At 40.8% G+C, this 23,151-nt stretch overlaps 1 pseudogene; it reads right to left on the bottom strand.

Moving 5' to 3' along the window:
- Window positions 1–226: 226 nt before the first annotated feature.
- LOC143220799 (muscleblind-like protein 2) lies at window positions 227–22,801 on the bottom strand (annotated as a pseudogene).
- Window positions 22,802–23,151: the final 350 nt, after the last annotated feature.

Raw genomic sequence — 23,151 nt, 5'->3', positions numbered from 1 at the left:
ATACTCGACGTAGATTGGCGAAAAGCAGCGCAGCAACGAAAGCTCTTTTGACGCAAACCCAGGAAACTGAAAGAGGGTGACAGAGTACACGTGAAAGATCGAAGATAGACAGATAGATAGATAGAGATAGAGAGAAGTGTGTGGTAAACGAGATAGAGAGAAAGATAGAGAAGAAACGATACGTTTTGGGGTTGAAGAAAAAGGTGGAAAAGGGTTCGATGTGCGGTCAAGTAGGATATGCGTGCACTTCGAGTCTCTTGTTCTTCGAGAACGACCTAACTTCCGTCTTGTTCTTCCAGAGCTTCGTACCCGAAGCATCTCGAATATTTACCCGAACTTCCGGTCGTTAAGACGAACCACTCTCGCGCGGTGTAATTTTAATCGTGGGAATATTTCGTTTTCGTTTTCTCTCTTTTGTCGCTGAGCAACGTTAAAGTCGCTCGGGGGGCTGAAAACTCGAAAGAATCGTTGATTTGCGCAAATTTCGATCGTCCGCATGCAAACTGGCTCGGTACTCCCGCCGTAGGCGTGCCAATTAAAGCCACGAGACGTATATACACACGAAACGGCCAGACTTTCACCACCACCGCATCTTTCCGCGAAGCTTCAGCTCAGGTTCAAACAGACAACAGCACCGGCTGATAGACCGGTTTCCAGCGACGACGAGAGAGACAAAAAAAAAATAATAAATAAACAAATAAACAAGGATTGAGAAAAAAAATATGAATAAAGACACGTGTACAAGACATCCGCACATGAAGCACACGCCACATGGAAAGAGAGAGAGAAGAGTAGAGAGGCGAGAAGAGAGTGAGAGTGAAGAAGTGAAGGGTGAACTTTGGAAGAGATTTTCGAGCGATCCGTTAACGTATTTTTGGATACACCGATTGCATCCTTTTCAGATCGGGATCTATGATCTAATCTTCTCGACTTTTAGCGATATTCTAATTCGAATTCGTAAGTTTCTGGAACGATTTAGGAAAACTATAATTGGCAAATAACGTTATGGACGTTTAAACCGTAAAAAGAGATTATAAAATCGTGTCGCGGCGCAATGGTAATCGCTTTATTTTTGAATACACGACGATTTTAAATTTTAGATCAGAATTTACGCTCGATCTTTCCGACTTTTTCGCGATATTCTAATTGAAATTCGCGAGTTTTCAGAACGATTTAAAAAACTATAATTGGCAAATAACGTTATCGACTGTTTAAACCGTAAGAAAGGGTTATAAAATCGTGACGCGACGCAATGGTAATCGCTTTAACCGAATATTGCGAGACAGATCTAGAAAAGGAAATGCCAATAACGACCAGATCGATCTTTCCGACTTTTCGCGATATTCGGATTGAAATTCGTAACTTTTCGGAACGATTTGGAAAAGATATAATTGTGAAATAACGTTATCGACCACTTAAACCGTAATAAGAGATAATAAAATCGTCCTAGCGACGCGACGGTAACTGCTTAACATTTTAAATCAAACCTACAGCTCGATCTTTCCGAACTTTTCGCGATATTCCGATCGAAATCCTCACCTTTTCGGAAACGCTTCAGTCAAACTATAATTGGCTATACAAACAACGTCACGACTACTTTAACCGTAACAAAAGATAATAAAATCGTGTCCCGACGCGCTGATAATCGCAGTACCCTGCGCGTAGCGATGAGAAAGATCGGTAAAAGAAAGAGCCAATAACGATCGCAGGTCTCGAAAGGCGAAAGATCACGATGGAAACGGTAACCGGAGGAAGAAGTCTCTGGCTAGAGAAATTCCTCTGAAAGATTCCCTTTCAAGTTGCCTCGTTAATGGGCGAAGCGAAACGTAGAGGACCGCGACTGTGCTGACAGACGCGGCGGTTCCTGGGAGACGTTTCCGCGCGACCGACGTCGATTCTTTATCCCCCGGTGGTATCTGTCGGGCTCATTCCTCTAATGACGAGAGCTTTTGTCGCGTGGTCATCGCGGCGGATCGCTTGAAAGGAGCGAGCGAGGAAGACTTATCGGATCTCGGGGTGCAAAGCACCCTCTGGTTCCTCCTCGTCGCGGAAACAGACGAAAAAGAGGAAAGAAGGATCGTGTATCGGTACGCTCTCCGTGATTCGAGACCAAGTGGAGAAGCTACAGAGACGGGGAAGACGGTTAAAGGTAGAAAAAAAAAAAACCGTGAGATAAGAGACGTGTCCTGAGGAAGGATGATAAAACTGAACGGACTCGGGTGGGCAAGTAACAGGAAGTAAAGAAAGAAAATGCTAGATAGTCAGAAGTGAAAGAAGTTAGAGACGTATGACAGGATAGAGACAGAGAAGAAGAGACAGAGAGAGATATAGAGAGAAAAAGAGAGGAGAGAGAGAGAGAGGAGAGAATGCATTACCGCAATGCTAGCCCGAGATTGTGCGGCCTTAATGTGGGCTTGAAGGTGCAGAGGGGGGTGGAAATAGCGGCAGGGGTCCCGATTGCATCGGCCCTTGACAGCATCCATGCAGACCGTCACAGAGCCGTCCTCGTTCGCCTGCACCGTCTCGAGGGGGTGCGCAAACCGGCACTCCATCTCGCCGCGTTTGCACGCCCCGCGTTGAAACTCGCGACATACCTACAGCAAGAGCGAACACGCATGGCATGGCACTCTATCTATGTGGCCAAGGGGGGCTGAGGGGGCTGGGGGTGGGGCGCAAAACGGGGGCAGCTCCAGGAACAGTTGGGTCAGGCGAGAAACTGGTCTCTGTATCTGTTCGTGTGTCTTTCGCTGGTGAGTCTGTGTGTGTGTATGCTTTCGACCCGTGTCTCGATTAACGTGTGTCATACGTGCGTGTGTGGGAGTGGTCGTTCTGCTTTTTCTCTTTTTTCCATCGAGTCTCTTTCGCGCCAAGGTGCTTCTATCTCCTTCGACAAGGTTAAGGAACCAGGAAAGGTGTTTCGTTTCTTCGGTACACGAGTTTAACACTAGATTTACGGGCACCCGTGAATTGACGGATGGGTTGTTTCAATTATACCACATTAACAGAATTAATTAACTTGTATTAAGTCTGTTAATATTGCGATTCTTTTCAAATTAAACCCTTCGTTTATTTTTTGTAGAAAATGCGTGCTTTTCTTTACCCTAAACCAAACGTTGAAAATTTGAAATAGGTATACGAATAACCATCGTAAACCTAGTGTTAAGGGTTGTTTCGGTAGGGCGAAGCGGAGATAAACGGTCGACGGATCGACCGAGTTCTAGAGTTCAAGAAAAGTGATTGATTGGTACGTTAAAGGTCGCGGCTGAAATAGCGGAAGGATTGTCGAATATGCGTGTCGCGTGTGAAAGAGATGCGAGGGTTAGGCGAGACGGGAACATGAATGGCAGAGGCTTGAATAAACTTTGGGAGTTTGATTTTAAACCCTTTGCACTCGAGAGGCGACTCTCAGTCACCATGAAATTTTGAAGATACATATTAATTAATATATCAAATTTAAGATTAATATAACGATACGCGAGATATCGAATCAAATAATTCTACGTATTAATTATTACACGATTCTTTATTTACCACTCAAAAACATAATGTCGGTTTTATACCAGAAAATCTGTAAGTTTCTATTCTTCTTAACCAAAAAATCGCCGAGTGCAAAGGGTTAACACTAGATTTACGGGATCCGTGAATTCACGGTGAATAGCTCCAATTATACGATATTAATAGATTTAATCAACTTATATTTGTTAATATCGCAATTGCTTTTGAATTAAACTCATGTCTTATTTTTTAATAAAATACCTAGCTTTATTTACCCGTAAATCTAGTGTCAATCGCGAGTACGTAACACCGAGATAAGATTCGGGAATTATCGAGTACCTTTCGATTCGTTACTTTCCAAAAGTTCGTACTCGCGATTAATTAACGTTAAACTACTTTATCTAGCCGGAATCGGTCGAGTGCGCGAATTTCTACGAAGAAAGTAAACAAACGTGAATACATCTCGAGACGTAGAAAAAGAGTTTAGATTAATAAAGAAAAAATTGTTTACGCACTCGACTGATTGCAGACCGACTCTAGCCAAACACACGAGAGAGGGGTGATTTGTCAAGCAATTCGAGTTGGAATATGTACAGATGGAATCGAAGACAGACGAATAATGCAGAGACTAGGAAGGAGAGTGAAGAGAGAAAGAGAGAGAGGGATCCAGAGGACGAAGACGAAAGTACGAAGTGTGTGAGAAGAATGCAAGGCGGAGAAGTGAAGTAAGAGAGAACGAGAGATATGTATAGTGATGCAGAGGATCGAGTGATGCGAAAGAGCGCCCCGTTTCTAGATTCGTACGGGTCTGTTTTCCTGGGAGCTCGAAAAGAACAGCCCAGCTCACTTCCTTTCGGTTTGTCATCTGCTCTTTCTGGCCGTTCATACTCTATCCCGATCCACTAACGCGTCTCTTCCTCCAAATTAATTTTTTAATTTTTAATTTCACTCGCAACGGGACTTACCCGAGATCCAATTCTTCTCTTCGTCGATTATTTCCTCGGATTTTCTCCTCTTAACGAGTTGCGAGGGGAACGAGGGGTATACGAACGGCCAGAAGAAGGATAAAAATAAAGATCGGGCACATCTAATGACTACTCTCTACGTTGGAGCTAAATACCGTGTTGAGATCTGTGAAATAGGCGTCGCTCGCTGGTTTCGGTGTACCCTCGCCCCGCCCAATAAGGTCAGAGGACACGGAAAATTTCGAGAAGGTGAGCGACATTTTATAGGGGGTTTCATGGGGTCTGGTTTCAGGGGTCGTGTGGTGGGGGGTGTGGTGGTGTAGTATGACGGATGCCTCCACGGATGCATCCGGTTCTCAGTGTTCTATCAATCGGGTTAATTCGCACATGTGTTAGAGGATTCCTTGCGCATGCATCACCTACTATTTCCGGCCGGTTTCTCTTCCGTTGCGATGCACGCCGTTCCGGAAAAATATATAGTCCGATGGACCTTCGGCGATATTTCACCGCGATTTATACGCCGGCCGTGCAAACGAGAAAGTGACAGTGATCGGAGCAATGAAAACGGAGAAAAAAGAAAAAAGTGGGAACAAAAATTGCGGAAATAAACGAGAGACCAAGCACCGTTTCCCAGCTGCCGGCTGTTATGCCCGTTGTGAACGACGTTTATGCCCGGGCTCGTCGGCCAATAGCAACCCGCCGCAGCTGGTCCCGTTTTCCGATCCTGTCATTAATCCATCCGACAGCCTCCAACTGCCAACTTTTTGACCTTTTCTTTCTTTCTCGCGATAATACGATTCCTCCGAGATCGCTGTCCAATTTTAAGACGTATTCCATCTAAACTGAAGATATTTCCCGGGACGAATTCGTAACGTCGACGGAAATCAACGGAAAAGCCAAAAACTCGGAAAAATGAATGCTCGAAACCGGCGCAACGTTGAAAAATTGAAAACTTAACGCGTTAGTCTCTGCGTTTCCCACGAGATAGCTGTCAAATTTTAAGAACGTATTCAATCTAAATTAAAAATATTTTTCCCGCAACGAATTCGTAACGTCGACGGCAAATGAACGGAAAAGCCAAGAAACGCGGAAAATAAACTGTTGAAAACGGGGCGCAACGTTGAAAAATTGGAAAATTTAACGCGTGTTAGTCTCTGCGTTTGCCGCGAGATCGCTGTGAAATTTTAAGAACGTATTCCATCTAAATTGAAGATATTTCCCGGGACGAATTCGTAACGTCGACGAAAATGAACGAAAAGCGGAGAAAGGCGGAAAATGAATCGCTGAAAACGGCCGTAACGTTGAAAAATTCTCGCGAACGTTTGTAAAACGCGAGAGAACTCGTACGAACGAAATCGTTATACACAAAGCGGGTTTTTCAAAGCGAGTTAATATTTATTCTACTTCCTCGCTACAGAAGCTTCCTAATTTTGGGCGACACTTCCGAGGCACAGAATACAGAATATGCAGAGTGTCGTTGCATGTAAGACAGCGCAGTCGTTAAGTTCTCCGACACAGCCGGTTCCATTACCAACTCTAGGCGAAATTGACAACCTGCTCTATTTCCGTTATTTAAGTAGTCCTTCTATTATGACACGGGAACTAATTGCAAGCCGATACCCGCATTCTCATCGGTATCCGACATCAAACTACGGTTTCAGCGAATGTAAATCATGCTTACATGCTGCACAACGTCCTCTAACATTTACCTTAACAGATATACAAATATATAAATATATATAACTCTGTCGCAGTATATAGAATGAAAAATAAACATTCTCAAAATCCGACACCAAGCGTCGTAAGCGTCCTCCGTCTGAGCTCGCAGTGGAGTAGCTACGCGATTAATCAGACGAATACGTTCTTAAAATCGGCGACAAAACACGGTTAACCTCAGTAGTCAAAGAAAAACAAGCCAGCCATTTAAAAGAAACAAAACACAACACCTCGATACACCGAACTTCTTCTCCTGTTGCACGACAGCGAATCGCTTCGTTAAATCAATTGGAAATGAAAAGAAAATTCGCGAACCAAACGCGTCGATCGCTCGTTTCCATTCGACTATATATATTTCCACGGTGCGTCGCGGACTCACCTAGCATTCTCGTCGAACCATGCAGAACCTACGCTCGTGTTTTTCATTCAGCCAGCGTGGATTAATAACGGCGATGGCCACTGGTAAGGCCGCGCGTGTTGTTAGGAGACATAGCAAGCGTGTGAGTGTTATCAAGATCATGCACCGCGAGACGGAATTGCTCAAAGAGTCCGGGTCCTTTTCGTTCGGTTCTCAGGCGTGAAGACGCCGGACTTTCACGGTCCATCGTCGTCGACAACTCGCGCGGCGGAAGCCGAAGCGGAGGATCGGCCGCGGCCGCGAGGCGTGGACAGGCGCGAAAAGGCTGGAAGCTCGTTGAGGAACGATTAACGAGACACACACACGTACACAGGCGATACACGAATCGTACACGGTCCAAGATATCCATGGATGCACATGTATGTATGTAGACAGATCAAAAAACAGATACGTATGTGCATACGGACAGATATACACAGAGAGACAAAGAAGTATTCGAGTAGGGGAGAAGACAGGAGAGAAGAACGACAAAGAACAGAGAGAGAGAGAGAAAGAGAGAGATAAAGACACGATGAACAGGTCCCTTTTTTTTTTCTTCTTCACTTACAACGTCCATCGTGTTAAGACGTTTCGTTACATCCTCCTTCGTATCCTTGCGATCCTTTTCCTTCATCGAACTTCCGCCGCGCCTCTCTTTTCCGAGAGGCTGCGTAATACTCGAGGAACAGAAGCTCGGAACCTCGTTTGGAACATCGAGAGACGCGAACAGAGAGACAGAGAGAGGAGACAGAGAGATACCGATAGAATAATAGAATCCGCTCGGCGAAGCTTCGATCAGCTTTCTAGGCACGTCCAAGCTAGGAAAGTCCGTGGATCGCTGGTGTGTGTGCTCGTGTGTGATCCGGGACGCTCTCTTCCTCCGTTCCCGAGACGCCGAGGACTTCCGGTCCTCCGCGACGCCTCGCGTCGATTCCGCGACCGACCGATCTCGTGATCGACGCGCAAAAAGGAAAGTAACAGAGAGAAACGAAACGTAAAGAAAAAACGGAGAACCAAGGATGAAGAAGAAGAAGAAGAAGAAGAAGAAGAAGTTTAAATTGTTTACATATTACTGGCCGCTGAAGCGCAACACACAAAATCGAACATAACGGCGCTGGAGATGAGGATGACTGAGTTTTAAACGAATTGTCACGTGTGTCGGTGTATCGTGTGTACTCGTGTGCGTGACACGTGACGGTGTTCGTCTCGTGTCCACGTGTATCGTGGTGTTTTTTTTTTTCGGCGGGTAAATGCAATATAAAAATGTCAAATAACTCGCATGCGATCGTATACAATAATACGTAAAAGCACCTCCTCCTAGCTGTAAAAGTATAAACACATAAGTCGCAGTTCACGTTCAACGATTAATAGAATTAGTATAAAAAACTAGAGACAGAAATAGAGAGAGAGAGAGAACGTGTGTGTAATGTATGTCGGCGCAAAATGAAGAGAAAAAAAAAAATGAACAGAAAGGAAAGAAAAGAAGAAGAAAAGGAATACAACGAATGGCAAATATATAAGTCTGGCGCTGTAAAAAATCAGATACACAATGTATGTATATATGTATATGTATATGAATATAAATAGACATATATATGCTTCTTTTCGTCGCCAAAAGAAATCTGTACTGCCCAAGATATACATATATATATGTAAGAAAACACGAGGAAAAATTACGTGAAGCTGTAAAGAGCATTAGCTTTGTGCAATTACGCCAACGTCGCGTCGGTCGATGCTTCTCCGAAAACCGTGCGTCGAAAATCGAAATTAAAGGAAAAATTCCGAGTATTAATCCATCAAAAATAACTCGTAAAAAATGTAAACACATTTATGATAATTAAAAACGTAAAATATCGGAACACGAGTGATCGGAGAAGCACGATCGCGCCAGCAGCTCTGGGCTAGCTAACAGAATTAAAAAACGAGTAATGCGTGTTGCTGCTAGGAAAGAAAGAACAGAAATTAATACTTGTTAACAGATATACGATCGAGAATAATGACATAAACTGTGGGAGAAAATTAACGGGTGTAAAATTAAGATCGGGGCGAATCGGGTGTGACCGGTCAATGAGATATTCGTAATTAAAACACAGACAGAGAAAGATAGATAAGACAGAGAGAGAAAGAGAGAAAGACAGAGAGAAAGAGAGAGGGTTAAAGAAACGGTACACCGGTATCTAAAAGAGTAACAGAGAGACAGAAACAGAGGGACCTTTGATAGTTAAGTGCCGGCCTGTATGTAAAAAAAGAAATCACACGTGAATCGAACAGGACCGTGACGTTACACGGGATCTGTCTCGCGGTTAGGTCACACGTTATGGCATGTGTGTATGGCAAGTTCATGGGGTTTCCCTTCGTACGTGTAACATCGATGCGAGTAGACGAGTAGAAAATATAAAGGAGAAAGAAAATGAACGTAAAAAAGGAGAACGAATTAATGGACATCGCTACGCTTCATTCATTCTATGGTCATTGCACTACTTATATATATGATTAGAAGAAATAAACAATAAGTCATCGTTTCTGCTTACTACGGCGTTTAACGTTCCCTGATTGGTCGGGGCCTCGCGGAATATTTCTTTAAAAAACTTTCAATCTCGTTTCATTCTCTTTATCGCGGAGCAAATCGCGAGACCTCGGCCAATCAAGGCGAAGAGATTAATCAACGTGTCTAGGTAGCAAAAAATCCAAACATATGTTCATATCGAATATTAATAACATTATATATAGATATATATGTATATATATATATAAACAGAGGCAGCAGGCAATTAATTCGAAAAGACCATCAACGATGTAACGTCCGGGAGAATATGTATATCTTCTCTTTTTTTTTGTCGTCTTTTTTTTCTTTCTTTTTTCTTTTTTTCTCACATGGATGTGAAACAGGGGTCGTGGGTGGGTTTGGAGATCCAGGAGATTAAAGGGTGATCGACCAGACGGGATCGAGATGTGAGAGAATAAGAGAGAGAAAGAGAAAGAGTGATAGAGAGAAAGACACAGAGAGACAGAGAGAGAGAGAGACAGACAGAGAGACAGAGTGAAATTGGGCGTGATTCGGTTTCGTTCGTCGTTAATAACAGAATTATCGGAATTTTTTCAGCGTGACCTGTGCGAGCAACTTTCTATCCGATCGGTAGTTGCCCGTGCGTCGATTTTTCACGGCACGATTGCGATCGAGAAGAAAAAAAGTACAAAAAACAGACGGCGAAAGGAAATTTAAAGAGTAGGAGAGAAAAAAAAAATTGTGAAAAAAAAGAAGAATCATACGCGTATATATGTAATTATATACGTATATGCGGGAAAGGGGGGGAAGAAAAAAAATTGGAAAAACAAAAGAACGATGAGATATACTGACACAATTAATAAGTAATAGAACAATAGAAAAAAAGAAAGGTCACTTTTACGATATGCAGAGACTATTTTGTTGTTGCAAGCGGCATAGTATGCACTACGGAGACGTTCGTAATTCTTCAAGAGGAGAAGAAACAAAAGGTGGTACAGTTTTAGCATACTTGGCACAAGTTCGATCGACTAAGAGAGCAAAAGGCACATTACAGTAAGACGAAAGTAAAAATATGTAAATATAATTAATATACGTGTATATAATATACAATGATAGAACAAAAAAGAGAAATTGAAAAATAAAAAAGAATATAAAGAGACTGTAAATCGTGGAAACGAAGCAAACGTATATATCGAGAAGACTGAGAAAATGAAAAAAAAAAATAAAAAATAAAAATTATATGTAAAATACGTAAGATAAGACACAAAAAGCACACAAACTTTCTCATACTTGTTTTTTTTTTTCTTTAAAAATTTGTTTTCTCTTTCCGATGCACGTACACATCCTTTGAAATACACGTTGTTCTTAATCTTTTCTTCCTTTTCTTTTTGTTTTTTTTTTTTTTTTTTTTGGTCGTAGAGAAGAGAACTTAAAAAAAAAAGATTCAATAAACAGTCTGTGCATTGTTTTTTTCAATTTCAATTATATTTCTTTTATTTGAATTCATCGTCAATAAATTTCATGTTGACCCGAACTTAGTGCAAGTCATCGAGTGTTACATCACAAATAGATATCGTTTACGATATACTAATTATCATCATTATCGTACGTTACCAAATATTATAATAATTATAATTACCGTTAAAGACCAATTGCGGTTAGCTTGATAAGTCGATCGATAATAGTTTCCGAATTCTATTTGCAATAGTTTGTTTAATTAACGACATTACATTTGCATAATAATTCCATATATCCTTTTTCCCGTGATTCTTTTTTTCTTTCTCGTTCGTACTTAATCGTAAAGGTCCTAACATCATTACTTTTTTTAGACGAGGGAGAGAGGACAGTACAAAAACTTCGAAAACGTGTTCTCGTGGGCAAGGAATCATAAATGGTGGATGGTATACCAGGAGAAGTTCAAACGCCACGGAATATCGTACAAATATTATCCAAAAAAAAGAGAAAAAAGGGGGAAGAGAAGAGAGAAAAAAGATTGGAGAAAAAAACAAAAAAAAAAATATACATACATATATATATATATATACCATAGAAAAAAAGAAAAAAAGGAAAACACAAAGGCAAAGTTCGATATGTAGGTCGAACGTTGGACGTGCGCGAAAAGAAAAAGACGCTGTTTAGAATCCCAGGCTGGAAAAGTTGATTAAGAAACGCGTCGAGAATCGGTAATTAATCGCGGGACAGAGAAATCGACACGTGTGTGAAAAGAAATCGTTAGGAGCTCGCGGTGGAACGATCTAACGCGTTCTATCCGCGAGAAACCGAAGGTGTATATAATCCTTTGTTCTCAGCTCTCGTTCTCCTCGATACAAAAACACAATCAGTTAATTTGTTAACCTACCTACTATGTACACGTGTTACTATGCGCGTATGCATGGCTGGATCGGCGCGTACAAACGTATTCCGCGTACGTACCGTAAAGTGCATAGATTCTTTAAAACGTTGTTAAAATTCTGCTTTCGAAATACGTGCAACGATCTTCAAAGTTTCCCTCGGACCGGCGGTAATAAAAAAGTCTAGGAAAATTCTTACGACACCGCGTTTCCACGATAGAAACTCGTTAAAGGTACGTGTATAGAATAATAAAATAACGAAACAGATGAATGAGGCTCTCTGATAATAATTAAAATCGTACGAAGAAGCTTTTCATGGAAAAGGGTGAGAAAAACTTCAAACTGCTATTTCAAATTTTCCGCCAATTTTCGAGTGTGTGATATACTTGATGAAAAGTAATAGAATTAAAAGCGATTTTCCAATTTCTTCTGAAGAAATAAGGCGTGATTCGAAGACGAGGTATATATGTCTTAAAGGAATATATATGGAATAATAAAATAACGAAACAGATGAAAAAGAGTCACTGATAATAATCAAATCCTACGACGAAGCTTTTGATGGAAAAGGGTGAGAAAATATTTTCCGCCAATTTTCGGGGTTTATTATACTTGATAAAGAGTAATAGAATTATAATCGATTTTCCAATTTCTTTCTGAAGAAATTGGCCACGATTTGAAGACGAGGTATATATGTCAACCTTTTTATGAATTTCGAAATAATCTGACCTGCTCAATCATTTTAGCTCTAAAACTTGTTAAAGGTAGACACGAGAATAGAATAATAAGAGCGTGTAATAATACAGATGGAGAAAGATCCGATAATAATTAAAATTGTACAACCAGGAAATTTCTGGAACAACTGTGACGAAATTTATGGCACATCTGATGGAAAGGGGTCACGAATGTCAAAATGTCATTTCAAATTCTTCACCAGGGTGTCTATTCGGTGATAAAACAAAATAGAATTAAAACCAATTTACCAATTTTTCATTAACCCTTTTCACTGGAGAGGCTAGTCGATATTAATTGATGTATCAATTTAAAATTAACCAACAATATGTTGAAGATCGAAATAAAATAATTGCCGTAATTGCCTTAATTTGCATACGATTTCTAATTTACCGTTTAAAAGTGTCTTCGATTCTATAAAAGAAAGTCTTCGAATTTTCTCAAAGGGTAAGAGTACGCTAAATGTCTCTGGTTCGATAAAAATTAATATTAATTAAGCCAAAATATTAGATCTTGTTATTAATTAAAACGAATTGATACACTTTAGTAGAAATAAAGAAACTTTAGAAATAAAAAAAAATCCGAGATTTGCTATTTATCGGTAAACACGATAATTCTACTGTTAAGCGATTAAACAAACGTATAAAAATGGCAGAATAAAATTGTTGCTGGAACGAAGGGAATTAGCAGCGATTTCCGAGCGGTTTTAATTATTCGAATCAAGGGGAATTTCGATTTGGCATAATTCTCATCGGAGTTTGTCGATACCGTGCATGGGATAGGTGGCAATCACCAGCGATAAATCACTTAGGTTTTTCCTCTCGCGGGATACTCTGTTTTCCTCGCGTCGCCTCTATTTTACTCCCGCGACATCGTTTTCCGTTCATCGATTAATCTTCTCTTTATTAAGCATCCACGTCGACGCCCGCATTCTGCCAGTAACAAATACTTTTGTTTACATTGTCGACACCGTAAGCTTTAACGAGTGCGCCCTATCGTCGACTTAATTTATTAGCCGGAAATATTCAACAGATAGAAAACCGTCCTGCCTTCGTATTTCGTTCCAATAACTTTTCACTCCTTCGTTCTGTCTTTTTCGTCAAACGTAGCCAGCGAAACGCGAAAGCTTGCAAGGAAGTAGAAGACGATGATAAAAGTAAACGATAGGTCGATAAAAATTCGATAAATTTGTCGAAATTAATCGATTTCATTCTCAAATGGAATTTTCGTTGGGAAAATACAATTCTTTCGGATATTGATAGACGAGAGATAGACTAAAGGCACTTTAAAGGCTGAAACGAGTTAAAACGAATGCAGCGTGCAAACTGTCATCGAGTTTCATTCGGAATTTTGATTGAAAAATTGGTATCGCGAGTTTACTGTATTTGCGTAGGAAATATACACCGAGCAAAATAGATATTCGTTATTATAATGTTTAAAAATGTGAGATATATAATTACATAATGTAAAGCGTAAACGTTGTACATTTTTTAAATTAATAACAATGCAAGGAAACCAGTATATTCGCGTTGAAAAGTGTGGAGGAACATTTAAACTGCAATGTCAGCGAAATTATTTATATCGACTACTTGTCTGACTTTTTACACTAGATGAAGACGAGGGTAAAATGTGATAAGTCTACCTTTTTAATAATTGAATTCTAACAATCGAGGAAATATTTTAGAACATATATTTAAGAACAAGCTGTTAGATAAAAAAAAAAAAAACTGAACGTTCAAAAATAAATTCACGAAATACCTTAAAATCTAAAATATCTAAAAATAAAAATAACACCTTTTATAATTCAATATCTATTTATTTTAATTAATTTATTTAATATCTTTTATCTAAAAATAAACTATCTTAAAATTATTTAAACTATCTTAAAATAATAAAAACAATAGAAAATATATATAGTTAAAAAGAAGAACAAGCTGGTTAGATGTAAAAAAAATTAAACGTTCAAAAATAAATTCACGAAATATCGGAATGATTAATCTCAAAGGTATTTTAAAATAACAGAAACAATAAAAAGTGGAAAAATTGGTCGGTAGAATTCAATTGAAAAATGTCTGATTTATCACATCTTTCTCTCCTGATCACCAAACACAATCAAACGAAATTACTCCCATTACTATTAACCCCCTGCGCTATGATTTAATTATGAGAAACCAATTTTAATTACCTGCAATATATACATTTCATCCTCGATAAAATGATACATAATAAACAGAAACAAAATGCGAATATGATTAGAAAAATTCGCGCCAAATTCAACTCGTTATCGCAGTACAAGTAGTGTCCTAAGCCCGAACGCCAAACGCGAAGTAAACTACTTAAAAGAAGAAGTAAAAAGCGAAACACGTGGCAGAAAATACTAAATACTCTAAAGTAGCCTTGGTGGAACGATCAGGAGCATCGATCTTCATTCGAACCGGTTTTTTCCACGGGAAACCGAAGAGAAACGGCAGCGGAGATTTCCGTAGCTGTCCGGCATCGCGACGCGGGGGGCGTCGGTCTCGTTACCGGTCCGAATACACGGAAAACGTATTAAATTCGCTTTCTACGAAGAGCAGTTTCTTGTTCGGTAGGAAAAAAACCGGCAGGGGAGAGGCCCGTTTCGCGAGTTTCCCCGATACGCCGCGGCCCCCCTTTTTACCCCGGCCGCCGATTTTATTCATTTTCCCCGCGAAACTTGTTAATTCCGCGAAAGCCGCCGGCGAAAGAAACGATACAGGCTCCGGGGAATCTGTAAACTCGAACATTATAAAACTTGCGGCCCCCCTCGCTGCCGGGCAACTTCGCCGGAATCCAGGATCTTGCGCGCGCGCACTCGCGCGTCCTCGTCCTTTTCCGCGAGTAAAAAGAAAAAGGAAAAACGTTTCCCGACGTTTCTTAACGAGAAGGTCGGCAGATTTCCGGAGTCTTAATTAAACCCGTCGTTATCTGTTTTCTCAGGGACGAAAAGCGTCGCGTCGCGCCCTGTGATTTCACGGCCTCCCTTTTTTTCACGCAGCTTTTTTCTACGACACTTTTTTCATATGGCGGTCGAGGTGCTTTTTCGTTGCTTTTTTTCCAGGGAATAAATTGTCGGTTTGGTAATTGATTCGTGGTCTAGTATGATCGCGCAAGGGGACGCGTTTTTTTCTGCACGTTTTGCGGTATGAAATTACCTTCTGTTTTAATAGTTTTTAGAGTTTTCGTTCGAATTCATTCGACTCCCTCGATTTGACGATATTCGAGAGTTTTTAACGGTATAACTTGATTTTACCGTTATCGAACGATACGATTCGTCTGATAGGTTAAATTATGCGTTGGAGAAGCGAAGAAATAATAAATTTCATTAGCAGATTGGTGTATATAACGATTTACGATTAACCCATTTGCATTATTGAAATGATGGAATAATCCGCTCTCAATAATCGTTTCTTATCTATTTTTAATTTATTCATCGTGAAACTACCTGCGGAAATAAATATTTAAGTTACAATGTCGTATGAAATGATTTTATTTTAGAGTACGTATAAGTTTTGGATGAAATATAAACGAGAGTTTGTTTTCAAGGTTTGATTTCAATTAAACAACACACTTCTGATGGAATTAAATGTGTCGAGATTATACGCTTATATGGAATTAAAAGAAAAATGTTTGCATTCGTTAAATTTTCGGGTTTGAATAAACGCTTTTTGTTTCTGGTCTCATGCGACATTGACATGATTTTTGGAAATCTATCTACCGTGTTAAAAAAAAGGATTAATTGCCTGTATAGTATATTATAACGATAATTGCAATGGTATCGATATATAATTAAAATAATATACGCAATAATACAGAGAATTTATTCCGTGATAAACCAAAAGTTGACCTATTACCACCAACGTTAAACTATTCGATAAAAAAACCATAATCGACGTAATTGAAGAAAAGAGGATTACTTGCTTAGACAATTGTAACGGTAATTGCAACGGTATTTATATATAATTGAAATAATGAAAGTAATAATACGAAGAATTTCTTCCGGGATAAACCAAAAGTTGTCCTATCACCACCAACGATAAACTATTAGATAAAAATAACCATAATCGAGGAAATTGAAGGAAAACGTAGAAGATCGTTGCACATCTCCCGACTAATCCGCCCCTCGCGTCTCGCCACGGTGTCTTAAAACCTATTCCTCTTTAATAATAGTAATAATCATCACGATTTTTTTTTCCCTTTTTGTCGTTGCCGTTAATAAGTTGCCTCGAACGAACCATTATCCAATGTACACGATCCCCAGACGAAAAGAAAAGCTCGAGGAATACCTCCTCGACGACTCTATATCCCTACCGTCGTGTTATGCGATTATCCTCTTAAACTTCCGTACACCATATACGTACAGTGCTATGATAACCATAAGTGATTACTAAAAGGAGATTACATAGAAATGGCGGAGAAGCCGCACCGCGTGTTCGTCCCGATGGAAGACAGAGACGTATCGTTTCCGGTTTCGTCATTTACCGAGGCAGCCCGCTTCGGTCCAGTTGATGGTGAAACGAACCGTGAAATGACGGCGACGGTGCGGTCTCGCAACGGATCATCCGGCGCGATGTCGTTCAAGCATCCGACAGCCCGATATCTCGATCGAACGGAATCGAAAAAATAAGTTGCCCGCCCAGCCGGCATGAACGGCAACGAAGCTGAATATTTTCGCGCGCGTATATAATATATATATATATATTTATTTTTTTCCATTTTTCTCACCATTTTATACGTTTCACATCGCACACGGATTATACTGTTATCGAATATAATGATGTATATAAATATAAGATTTAGCCCGTTGTTCGAAAAGGCCCGGCCGTTGTTGATCCCGGGAGAAGCGAGTGTCGCCAGCCTGGGTCCTGCCCCTTTCCCATCGCGGGCGTCGCGACGCGCCTCGAGTAATCGGCTGTGTGCCGAGTGGTATCGGAACGACGCGTTCCGGCAACTGAACCGCGATAATAACAACAACCGGTCTCTTCTTCCCAAACGCGAAGAAAGGCGGGATAATGGGCCCGACGACGCTTGGTCGGGGCCCTGTGGTGGTGGTAGTGGTAGCGAATGGAACGAACGGAAGAATAACCAGCGAATAGGAGGCGCGAGCGCGTGAAAAGGCAAAAGATAATATCAAAACAGAAGATGGGGAGGAAAGAAGAGAACTGCGCCCTCGAGGGTCGGCTTCAATAGTACGCGTGGACGTAGATCAGGCTGTGGATCGGGTGATGGTGGGCATGGGATTGTGCAGGGGGGTACAGAAGGAGGTGGTGTGATGGTGGTCGGGGATGGTGGATGATTGACAGATTGCATGGTGGAAACGGGCGACACCTGATTGGGGGACCGGCCGGCACTTGGTACACGGTATTGGGCGCGGCCATCGGGCACCTTGAGGCCCCGGCTGCGCCGTGTTGGGCCCCATGCTGTTGTTGTTGTTGTTGCTGTTGTTGTTGTTGTTGTTGAATGTAGTTTGGTGGTAGACATACCTCGATGCGGTCGCTACGCGGCATCTTCTGCGGCATCGCCACCGTCTGCGGCACCACGCCCAGAGGGCTCCCGACTCCGGTTGGGTCCGCCGGGCCCATGATCGCCGGCATGATGGGACTCGGCGCGAAATACGGGCTGTACGTGTTGCCAACCTGCGGCATACCGGTCAGGTACGGGTTCGTCGCCTGCGAAAACACACCGGAAAGTATCCAGGTAACACCGATTAGAACAAACCTATCCCCACCTTCGCTCCACGCGAGTCGTCATCGTAAGTGCCCCCGGTTTTTTTATCGCCAACGTTACTTTCGCCCATCTTCGCTCTCTCGCCGACCACCCCACAACCGCGGTACCCTCGACCCACCCTTAGTTTCACACCTCTAACGGTCTTTCGTTTTTCCGCCGGACCGTTCCACGAGATTCAGACTTTGCGAGCCTTTCCGTCACAGAGATCTTAGCTCTTCCTTTCTTTTCTATCTTTTTCTACCTGCTTCCTTCATCCACTCGTCTATTTTAAGGAACATTACACGGAAAGTGATAAAAGTAGTTATTTTAAACTGAAAGATTATTTTGAAAGATATTGTACAAGTACGATTTCATGGACTTCTGAATAGGTAGCTTAGTGCAGCTAGTTATTCAGTTCACAAGTTGAATTATCGATATTTATCTGAAGTAATTGATTGTATACGAAGGAAACCTATTGCTTCTACTTCGTTTTGTCTCCAATATTTATAAAAACGTTAACCTTTTAGATACTACGTGGCTTTCTTGTATGTCATCTCTCTGATTATATTATATTATTAATTATTAAAGTGAATTGTTATAGTCAAAATACGTGTAATATATATTTTTCAAAATTATGATTTAATCATCAAATACTTCATTTGAATGTCTCGTGCACAAAACGGAATTGCCCGTCACACTTTGCAGTGTTATATCAATTACACGTTCACATCAGACCCTGCCGTCCAGAGAAATAGCCACACGCAAAATTCAGCCGTATCTAAAAGGTTAAGTACCGATTGTATCAAACTCTCTGACAGAAAATCTTCGGGTACCGCGTCGTTCTTTTCTTCGCGGATATAGTCAAATTTTAGTAAAACAACAACCCTTTGCGTTGAAATTGATCTACAGGTCATCGAACCGTATCTTCGCGGAGTAATTAATAATTAATCTGTACAAAACTTGATAAGGTAGATAAAATTCGTAAGACGATTATCGACGTGTCGCGATCGACCTGTGGTTTCAACGCAAAGGGGTTGAAATCGGACGAATCCACCCCGTGTTTCCGAGTTTAACACTAGATTTACGGAACCCGTGAATTTGACGGGTGGGTTGCTTCAATTATACTATATTAACGGATTTAATTATCTCATATTAAGTCTGTTACCATTGCGATTGTTTTCAAATTAAATCCATTATTTGTTTTCTAAAGAAAATATGTGGTTTTCTTTACCCTAAATCTGACGGGTGGCCGTAGAAATAGGTATAGAAAAACCCCGTAAACCTAGTGTTAATAGAAACTCGGAGAAGGGGAGAGTCCGGAAGAAAAGAAAAAAGGCGCGTGTAAAGCTCGCGAAGCCTTAATCGTCGGTCTATTTCCGGTGGTAACCGCCGTATCGAACGACAAGCGCGCGTTCCCATAAGAAGCGTTTGGTTTTGCAGAGAACGGGCTTCCCAGAAGCGAAGGCAGGTAATTTGAAGCGCAGCCGAATGAGCTGAACGCTCGTCCCTTTCTTCTTCTTTAAGGACCTGTGTGCTTGTATTCTTCGAACTTTCGCGACGTATAGAAGCTTCCAAGACGCGCGAGGCACGCGGACCCGTCCAGAAGGAAACCGGCTGCTGGCCCAGCGATAATGCCCGTTGACCCGGGAAACCATCTCGAACGTTGCCATCGCTGGCCTGTCGGGCAACTTCCGCCGGAAGTCAGCGTGCCTCGATCGTTCGCGATCGTTCCGCGCGCGTTTCCCTCGCTCTCGCGTCGATTTCCCCGGTGAAATCGACGCCTCTAACTAGAGATGCTGCTTGGAATTCTAATTCGGTTGGTCATTAGGCTTGCGTGTACGGTTTACTATCGTTTTGTTGGAAGTGGAGAAGGTTGTTCGATTTGGCAAAGCTCGGACTAAATTGCATATCTTAAACGGATTAGATTCAAACTTGATTCAAACTTGTTCGATGAATTTGTTGAATTAATCGATTCTACTTTACAACTTTTGCAATTTACTTCTTGATATTAGTAAGTTAAATTATAGGTTGGGTTATCCTTTCGTTAATATTGGAAATGCCGAGTCTATAGAATTTTGAACGGAATTAGATTCAAACTCGATTCAAACTTGGTTCGATGAATTCGTTGCATTCATCGATTCTACTTTATAACTTTTGAAATTTACTTCTGGATATTGATATGTTAAATTATCCCTTTCGTTAATATTGAAATGCTAAATTTATAGAATTTTGATCGGAATTAGATTCAAACTCGATTCAAACTTGTTCGACGAATTCGTTGAATTGATCGATTCTACTTTACAACTTTTGCAATTTGATTTTCGATATTGATACGTTAAATTATAGATTAGAATTATTCCTTTCGTTTATCTTTGAGTTACACGTTAATATTGGAAATGCTAGATTTATAGAATCGACTGGAATTAATTAAACAGAAATTTGTCAGGATAGCTTCAGCTGTCTTATTCTAACGATTGTAGAAAACGTGCGATTAATTTTGAGAAAATTACGCGTGTTTAACTTAAGCTCGCGTTGAAGGTTGGTAATTTGAAATTAAAAGGTACAAAAGAGAAGGTGTTAAAGGTATAAATTAAAATCCACGAGATTTCCGAGTTACTTTTCCTTTTTACAACTTTAAGACGCGCTGTCTTTAAATAATTTTGATATTCACATCGCGCAGCGAATAATTTTACGAAAATTCTGCTACAGGGAAAACAGCTGGCACGTGTACAACCTTTCGCATTTCCAACAGTTTGAGAAAAAAAGGACGGCATGCATATAAAACATAGTATATTACACCGAACATAGAGAGTGACAAATATAGATGTTAAACTTTGAAAATCGTTGATGGAGAGGGAGAGAAACGCGAACGATGTAACTTGGCCGCAAAATAACTCATGCTTTCAAGGAAAACTCTCTAAGGAAAAAAAAAAAATAAAAAAAATAAAACAACCCTCTGTGTCGTAACGCACAGAGAGGAACTTCTTGTCTTTCGATATAAGAAACAAAACGGAACATTTCGTGAAGCATGCAGATCAAGTCTCAATCTTAATTTACAGTGCGGCACTCTTTTAAAACAAGTCGAAGCTTTCATACAAACGCTTACTAGTCTTACAGGCACACTAACTCGCGCGACAGCGGCGCCATCTTGAAAAATCTGCTCCTCCAGTTCCAATAAAACGAACATAGAAAAGAGAGAGAGAGAGAGAGAGAGAGAGAGAGAATAAAAAAAACAGACGAATCGGATTTGAACGTATCGCGAACGAAGGACGCGACTCGGAGAAACCGAGAACACTCTCTGCAATATTCCTTTTATTTCTTTTTCTTTCAAACAAAGGAAGCAGAGAAATGTTAACTTCGAGCAGATTTCTTAGGAAACGACGACGCCCTCGCGTGGCACTTTAATTAACTAAAAAATTAGTGGAAGCCAACCAAAACCAGGAGTTACCATAAAGGCGTGGGTAGCGAGAAGTTGCTGCTGGATTTGCTGTGAAGGTGATGGTGTGGTGCCGAGGTGCCGGTGCCTCCTGTTCACCAATGACGTAATTGGAGAACACACCAACAATCAACCACAACCACGAGAGCCACAGCGGCAAACATAGGGGACAGACAGGCAGTCATACGAGTAGTATAGGGTTCGATGTCACGTAGCAACGACTATGAATTATATGTCATGAAATAAAAGGCGGGTGGGCTTAATGATGGTCTGATCTCTTTGGTGAAAATTTCATCTAGTTCGCCGAGATTACATATCTTGGGGAGCGAATTTCTTTTTTATTTTATCTTTTTCTCACGATATCTTACACTTTTACGTGTCCGCATGTGCGAGCATGCGAAAGAGAGACAACTTTATGGTATCGATCATGTTTCAATTTACTTTCTTCTTTCTCAATATCGTCATTGTATCAAACGAATAACAGAGACAAGTGGGTGGATTTTGTGGATTCGCCAAATGACGTGAATAGTGATTGATAGAGAAAAAAAAAAAAATAAAATAGATATAAGACATTGTGACGAACCAACAAAATTCTCTTGCTCGCTTTTCCTATTTACAATCGTATTCGACGGCAATCTAGGAGAGCTAATAAACTGTAACTACGGTTTCTTTCTATTTGGCAATTTCATCTTTCAATATAAATATATAAATATGTATATATATTGACTGTCTATCGAGAATCATGGATAAATTAAAGGAATAGGGGGTGACACTGACCAAAAACATGCGGCGTGCTAAAGTTTACTCTCTGAGGTTTTATCTCTCGGTGCAATGCCCGCAAATAAAGAACGTCGATAAATGAGAACGACAGGGTGCGGAATCTCTCGAGAAAAGATATTATTTCCGTCGCTCTATGTCACCCGAATCTATAACCATCGAGCTGTTCCAGATATTCGAGATTAAACCCAGCCAAAATTACACGCTCGAATCCCGTATTGCTTTTTCATAGTACCAGAAAATCGAAGTAACATTGGATCGATCGTTTCAAAAATTTCTTAAGGAAAACCGTTCGTTAAAAGATGAAAATTACTATAATAATCAGCGATCGGTTAATTGGAAATATTAATTAGAAATAAAAAAAAGGTACACCGTGTCGTTGGCCATTTACGCGGCGTTGCCTACCAAAAGGGTAATCTAGTGGTAGTCGTCGACTAACACAGACAAAACTCAAGATCTCTCGATCGTGGTAAAAAGAAAATGTGTGGATGTGTGAACAGCAGAAGACGTGGTGCAACGAGTGTGTTAAGTTCGGACATACCACTGCTGGTACCTGGCCAGGCACTAGTGGCTGGGCGGTGTCAGGCCCATCTGCTGCATCAACGCATTCTTCAGGGCTAAGTGATTGCGCCCGTTTATCAGAAGCTGGTCCTTCAGGTGCTGTGGTGGATGGAAATATTTGCACGGCGGCTTTTCCCGATTACATCGGCCCTGAAACAGAAAAAAGAGATACGTTAGCATCGATATTCCGCGTGTAAACGTTCATTGTCTTTTCATTCTTTATTTCTACTTTTTTTACGCGCAAGTGGAGTTCAGAGAATATTCGTTGACGAGAAATGGGACAGTAAGAGACACGAACGTGTATTAACGTTCGAACGGCGATATTTCGGGAATTTGTGTCAATCGTGCTTCTGGATTGCTGAAAGTAGTCGACTGTATTGGGATTACACAGTTTGCCAATTTGAAATTTCGGTCTTGGGTTTAAACTCGATTATTCCAATGCTTTTCGTAATTAAGGAACGCTGTATCTATTTATATTTTAATTAGGGAATTAA

The sequence above is a fragment of the Lasioglossum baleicum genome, unplaced genomic scaffold, assembly GCF_051020765.1.
Source record: "Lasioglossum baleicum unplaced genomic scaffold, iyLasBale1 scaffold1606, whole genome shotgun sequence".
Taxonomy (NCBI): Eukaryota; Metazoa; Arthropoda; class Insecta; order Hymenoptera; family Halictidae; genus Lasioglossum; species Lasioglossum baleicum.
The sequence above is the reverse complement of the archived record's forward strand: the minus strand, read 5'-3'. Positions and strand labels throughout refer to the sequence as shown.